Genomic DNA, 7,680 nt, shown 5'->3' with positions numbered 1-7,680 from the left:
TTACTTTACAAGCCCTACGCAAATTCTTAGAAACAGACGATACCTTAACAAAACGTACCTCCCTTTCTATAGACCATATCCTTGAACTCACCACCCTTCTATTAGAAGCAAGATTTTTTAGATTCAACAAAAAAAAATCTTTCAACAAATATTTGGCTTACCAATAGGACTAGGGATTTCAGCCCCATTATCTGAAATCTACCTAGCCGCCATTGAAAGCCAAATTCTACACCCCTTTCCCCCTGAACTAAAACTATACATGCGCTATGCCGACGACATTCTTGTAATAGGCAACAGATCCATTATTGATAACCTCTTCATAAAACTTAACTCTGTACACGATAGACTTAAATTCACCCTTGAAATTGGACAAAATAATCAGATTAATTTCCTTAATCTTACTATCTATATAACAGGCACAAAATTAAATACGAAAATTTTCAGGAAAAATACAAACACCGGTAAATACTTACATTTTGCTTCTCATCACCCTCTAAACACTAAAAAGGCAGTTTTATATAACCAAATTCACAATGCACTAAAGTACAGTTCCTTACCCACTGACCTTCACAATGAAATACAGTATATCACCGACAAATTTATATCCAGAGGTTACCCCCACCAACTTATTTTAAATACAATCCTTAACGCTAAAAATAAAATTAAATCTAACACCCCAACCAAAGACAAAAATAAAACAAACATCCGCATAGTCCTCCCTTACCACAATGAACTAGCAGGACAGTTCCGACGCCTATTTAACAACACTGATATCTCCCTTGTTTTTTCCACCTACAACAAATTAGGATCCTTCTTCAGCACCTATAAAGACTCATACAAATATCCTACAAACGACCTTAATAATATTATATACCTCATCAATTGTCAACCAAACTGCAACACATGTTATATCGGAAGTACCACTACTAAATTTGGCTCATCAAAAACATCCAATACCCGTGCATACTACCATTTTCATAGTCTCATGTCCAACCAATCTGTCACAGAACTTACAACTCATGCCCAGACTCACAACCACAACCCGCTCATCGACTCTGCCATTTCAATCATTAAACTAAAATCCAGTTACAGAATACTCCAATATGAAGCCCTAGTTATTGAATGGTACAAGCACCACTCTAACCTCAAAATTCTAAATTCTAAACTCCCCTTCAATCTTTCCCCAATTTGGAACCTCTCGAGATTAAAGTTCCCACATGTCAAAAAAGGCATCACGAGAGTATAATTTTTTATTCTTAAAATATCACGCGCGTTCTCTCCCCACACATTGCCAACTGAAGACGTTCTCTAACTAACGAAAGTCCTCGTAAAGACTATTGGCTTCATCGGATTCACTTACATAGTTTTTAATCATTCCTTCTTCTCTTTATTTCGATGACAACCAAGGATTGGATGTGTACACTTCTATTTCCTTGCGCCTATTTAACTCAGTCAACTTTTATCTACTTCCCTCCCTTTTAATTTTCAATTCAACAATTCAACTTAAACATTAACCACGCTTCCTAAGTAAACCATCGCAGATTAATTTCAAGGTGAGTACCGCTTTTTAAGCTTTCGCTATTCCTTAAATTTAATGTTTATACAGCTCTGTTTATTTTCATACAAATTAACATGATGGATAATAAAATAAGTCTAAATGGTAACACTAAATTATTCATAAAATTGAGCCTGGAAGCATTTAATTTTTATTATTTCCAGTCACCGAAGAAAAGAGGAAAGTACAAAACATCTGTGAAATGCGTTTGATGTGTAATTTTTCGTAACAAGTAGATCAGATTCAGATCAACCATCCTCTGGTTGAAGGCAAACAACCGCACATCTATCCTGCAACTTCCTTCCTCAATTTGAATTGATGCTCCTCATGTGTGTAGTCGGAGCAAGAGGAAGAATGCCATCAGCACTGAGCTTCCTCAAATCCATTCTAAGTTCACGTTCACCTGGAATTTTTTATTAATAGTTCTTCCATAACCATTAATAAAAAAATTCATTCATCAGATGGCGCTAAAGTATACGTATGTCTTGTTCGAAAAATGTATAGACAGAAATTATGATTTCTGTCTATACATTACATTCTCTAACTTGGCCATTCAGTTTATAATTGTATAATATTTATTACTCTTTTCCCATATACTTTTTAATGATCTTTTCTCTGTACAGTATTTATATCTCTTCACAAGAGAAGCCACGAGTCTTATATAACAATACACGTGAAGCGTGCACGGACTGTCCAAAGCTAACAATATTGTATTAAAGCTACATTTGATCTGTGAAATCTTTTTTTTTTTTTTTTTTTTTTTTTTAATAGAAAAGAAAAAATATATATACAGGGTTGTTAAAATTAAAGTATCCCTATGTAGAGGGCTCTGGAGCGAGTTCTAAGGCTCGTACTGAAGAGAAATTTGGACAACAGGTAAGTAGTATTGGAAGTCGGTATGAACGAAATTGACCCAGAATCCTTTGCGAAGGGGATTGGGGGAACACATGGGGTGGGAAAAAATCGGTTTATATTTTCTGGCATTGGTTTGTTTTTCTCTCGATAGATGGCGACAGAGATAATTTCAGAATTTATTAATTTTTTTGCCTTTGGTCAGGGGCTTGAACCTGGGTTTTTGTGGTGTTGCATTTGTGGTGTTAACAGGGACTGTGTATTTTGGGGATGCTTATGCTGTGGGGGAGGGCCGCTGCCCTATCCCGCTGCACCTTGTGTGCTGGATGAAAAACTTTTTTTTTTTTTTTTTCTGAAAGATAAATTTCTTGTTGTTTCCAACTGTTGCTGAGATCTGAAAATAAATTCCTTGTTGTTGAGACTTGAAAATAAAATCTATATTCTTAAAGTTTTTCCTTCTCACGTTTGTATCCATCTGTTCTTGAAAAGCTGAAAATTAAACCTGTGTGTTTCCTTGAAGTTTTGTCAGTTTTATCTGCAATGAGTATGTTATTTTCTCAAAAGCTGTAATTCGTGAATATCGAGAACTTGAGAATTCGCTTTTATTCTAGTTATATTGTTCTTCGGGAATTAAAATGGATATTTCCCTCCTTGAAAACCTGTACAAAGTTCCACCTATTTTTGAAAAGCTGAAAATTAAAACTTTTGTTTGAAGTCTTATGAAGTTTTTCTGAAACCTCTTGATGTGTAAAATTTTGTGAAACTGTCTGTTTGTATCTTTCAAACTTAAACCAAACTATTAAAAATGTTGGTAGATGACACGTACAAAATCATTTCTTCTGGAGCCCTAGTGGTTCTGACGTCCGTTTGTGTTCATTTTTGCAAAACTATTTCTCAGTGACTGCAGGTAGTTTCCCCTTAAGACTGTAATTTTGCCGTTTTAGTTGTTAGCACAAGAATGGAAATTCTGCACTTTAAGTTCGACGTTTTAGCTCTCACAACGACAATAAAAGTGTATATTAAGCGACATCAAGTTTACTTGTTTAAATGAGTTTAAGTGAAAATTACCAACGTTAAGAAGGTTGTTTTTAGGTTATTTTCGATGTTACATCAAGAATAAAACTGTATATTTTAGCATTATCAAGTGTCGTTTTTGACTCAACTTAAATTGCCAAAAACAAACCAAAACACACGTTAAGATTAACCATTTAGTTTTGTCAAGCAATTGAAGAGTGTATGCAAAGTTGACCTGTGTTTCTTTAAGTGACCACCAAATAACAATGATTTTTTTCTCAAAAACTTAACGGTGACATCTGCTTCTTAACAGGCCAGCAAATAACATCAATAGTTTAGCAATTAAAAAAAATTATTGTGGTCATGTGTATACGTGTGTTTGTGTGTGTGCGCTCGCATTTTTCAAATGCGTTTTCTTAAAACCTACTTAAGCATTCTGAAAGCATTAAGGTGATAGTTTTTATTGTCAACAGTTAATTTTTCGCTCTCTAGTAACTTAGGCTTACTAATCACAGGTGCTTTTAGAATTTAAAAAAAAAAAAGTTAACAAAAACACACATACTATTTACAAGCTTAATAAGGGGCCCCACGAAGCAGACGCCACGTATGTAAGTGGGTGAAAAAGCCTTAAACTTAGTATTTCTCTGTTGATAGTAGTAGTGGCATGCGATGCAAGAAAGCATGTGTATGAGCTTATGCGGCATCAGCAAAAAAAAAAAAAAAAAAAAAATCACACCATTCCCTCCAAATGCGTGTCTAGTTCCTCCTCAAATTTATTCAACCTATCAACTTCCACAACGGCAAATGGAAGTTTGTTCCAGCAATTGACCACCCGCTGGCTAAAGGCAAATTTCCGCACATCTATTCTACATCTGTCTTTTCTTAATTTGAAGTTATGCCCCCTTAGGTACGTAATCTGAACAAGTGGAAGGATCCCATCAGAATTCAGCGTGCTCAACCCATTCAAGGCCTTATACACCTCAATCAGTTCACCGCGCAGGTGCCTAGTCTCCAGCCACTGCAATTTGCAGAACTTAAGCCTCTCTTGGTAAGAGGATCCCTTCATTCCCCTCACCAATCTTGTTTCCCTTCTCTGTACACGCTCAAGTAAATCTTCATCCTTCCTAAAATGAGGCTTCCAGACCTGTACTCAAGGCGTGGCCTGCCATTGCCTTATACAGAGGGATAATCACCTCCTTTTCCCTGCTAGCAAAATTCCTATATATAATTGACAAAACTCTATGACCTGACCTGGCAGCCTGTCTGCATTGCTCAGAAAACTTCATATCTGCCTGCACAATTACTCCCAGGTCTTTCTCATTTTCTACCACCTTAAGTGTAGTACCACACAGTTGGTACGTTTCTCTGGGGTTACTTCTACCCATATGCAGTACTTTGCATTTGTCAAGGTTAAACTTCAGTTGCCACTTTTTAGCCCATCTGCCCAAATTATCTAGATCCTGTTGCAGTAGCATACTGCCATTACTGTCATTAACAACCCTGTCGACCTTTGTATCATCTGCAAACTTCGACATTAAGCCTGATATACCTTCATCAATATAGATCAATAACGAGAGGCAACCAGAGAAAGTAATACTCTTGATCTGGTTATCAGCAATGATCATTCATGTATTAGGAATTTGCAGATAAAAGAACCACTAGGTGGCAGTGATCACAGTGTACTGACGTGGGATTTACTTAAAGATTTAATTACCATGGGTAAAGGAAAGGGTTTTTGCTTCCGTAAAGGCGATTACAGTGGTCTCCGACAGTTTTTAAATTCTGTACAGTGGGATCAACTGACGATGTTACCAACAGTAAATTCTAAGTGGGATGGGAAGCATTCAAGGAATTAATCGTGGAAGCTACTAAAAGTTTCATACCTATTAAGAAATATTGTTCAAGGTTTAGGCCTAACAATATTGTTCAATATTGTTAGGCCTAAATGGTTGTCAAATGAACTAATGAGACTCGTAACAGAGAAGAAAAATGCATGGGATGCATATAAATTATCAAGCCACTCAGAAGCCTATGGCAGATATAAGTTAATCTGTAATCAGGTCACAAAGGAGGTTCGGCAGGCGAAGGCAGATTACGAGAAATCCTTGGCAAAAGATGCTAAGAAAAACAGCAAGGATTTCTTTACTTATATAAACTCTAAAAGGAAGGGGATGAATCTGATTAGTCCCCTTGACATCGATGATTCGACTGTTGATGATCCTGCTCAGATAGCAAACAAACTGAATGAGTATTTTGCATCTACATTCACACGTGAGGAATTATTAAGGTTTGAAAATGGCAGAAGGTTATCAAATTGTAGCAGGGTGCTTAATGATCTTGTAATAACTGAGAGCAAAGTGGAAGAGAAATTGTTGAAGTTAAACGTAAGAAAAGCACCTGGGGTGGATGGGATCTATCCAGTTATATTAAAGGAGGCGGCAAAGCAACTAAGCAAACCTTAGCCATAATTATGAGAGCATCCTTGGACTCAGGAGAGGTTCCCACGGACTGGAGATGTGCAAATGTGTCCCCAATTCACAAAGGGGGATCGAAGGGTGACAGGAGTAATTACAGACCACTTAGTTTAACTTCTGTTCCGGGTAAAATAATGGAGTCGCTGGTTAAAGATGCATTGCAGGATCATCTAGACAAGACTGCAGCAATAATTCAGACACAGCATGGGTTTGTTAAGGGAAAGTCTTGTCTGACAAATTTGATAGGATATTATGATGTGGTTACAAAGGAACTGGATGCAAAAAATAATTTTGATATCATATATTTGGATTTCAGGAAAGCTTTTGACACTGTTGCGCATGGAAGACTATTGTACAAATTGGAGCAGAATGGTATTAAGGGTAAGTTGCTACAATGGATAAAAGGATGGTTAAGTGCGAGAAGACAGAGGGTGGTAATCAATGGGTGCTGCTCTTCTTGGACTAATGTTATTAGTGGTGTCCCACAGGGTTCGTTGTTAGGTCCACTGTTGTTTTGTATATTTATCAATGATATTGATGAAGGTATATCAGGCTTAATGTCGAAGTTTGCAGATGATACAAAGGTGGGCAGGGTTGTTAATGACAGTAATGGCAGTGTGCTACTGCAACAGGATCTAGATAATTTGGGCAGATGGGCTAAGAAGTGGCAACTGAAGTTTAACCTTGACAAATGCAAAGTACTGCATATGGGTAGAAGTAACCCCAGAGAAACGTACCAACTGTGTGCTACTACACTTAAGGTGGTAGAAAATGAAAAAGACCTGGGAGTAATTGTGCAGTCAGATATGAAGTTCTCTGAGCAATGCAGACAGGCTGCCAGGGCAGGTCATGGGGTTTTGTCAATGATATATAGGAATTTTGCTAGCAGGGAAAAGGAGGTGATTATCCCTCTGTATAAGGCAATGGTCAGGCCACGCCTTGAGTACTGGTCTGGAGGCCTCATTTTAGGAAGGATGTAGATTTACTTGAGCGTGTACAGAGAAGGGCAACATGATTGGTGAGGGGAATGAAGGGATCCTCTTACCAAGAGAGGCTTAAGTTCTGCAAATTGCAGTGGCTGGAGACTAGGCACCTGCGCGGTGATCTGATTGAGGTATATAAGGCCTTGAATGGGTTGAGCACGCTGAATTCTGATGGGATCCTTCCACTTGTTCAGATTACGTACCTAAGGGGGCATAAATTCAAATTAAGAAAAGACAGATGTAGAATAGATGTGCGGAAATTTGCCTTTAGCCAGCGGGTGGTTAATTGCTGGAATAAACTTCTATCTGCCGTTGTGGAAGTTGATAGGTTGAATAAATTTAAGGAGGAACTGGACAGGCATTTGGAGGGAATGGTGTGATTTTTTTTTTTTTTTTTTTTTTTGGCTGATGCTGCATAAGCTCATACATTTGCTTTCTTGCATCACATGCCACTACTACTACTATATCATTGATATATATACAAATAGAGCTGTGAATAACGTCATTTTGTTGATCCTATATGGTGTAAAACGGACACTACCAGTTTTTGCAGGGTTAAAAACTTTAAATTTAGAATGTGTGATTGAAAACATTTTCATGTAAGATTCCACTGTTCTGCAACGCACGAACGCGTGTGTCTGTGTGTTTTCACATTATCCGGACCGACTTAATGGTTAAAATTTCTAAAGTTAAAAGTTTAAGATTGAATTTAAAATCTACTTAAGCTTACCCTTAGTACTGTTAGTCTTACACATGGAACGAACAGATGGAACGAACTTCCATCTGTCGTTGTGGAAGTTGA

Source organism: Mastigoproctus giganteus, chromosome 13 (genome assembly GCF_048544385.1).
Source record: "Mastigoproctus giganteus isolate SK-2022 chromosome 13, ASM4854438v1, whole genome shotgun sequence".
NCBI lineage: Eukaryota > Metazoa > Arthropoda > Arachnida > Uropygi > Thelyphonidae > Mastigoproctus > Mastigoproctus giganteus.
This window is presented reverse-complemented; position numbering follows the sequence as displayed.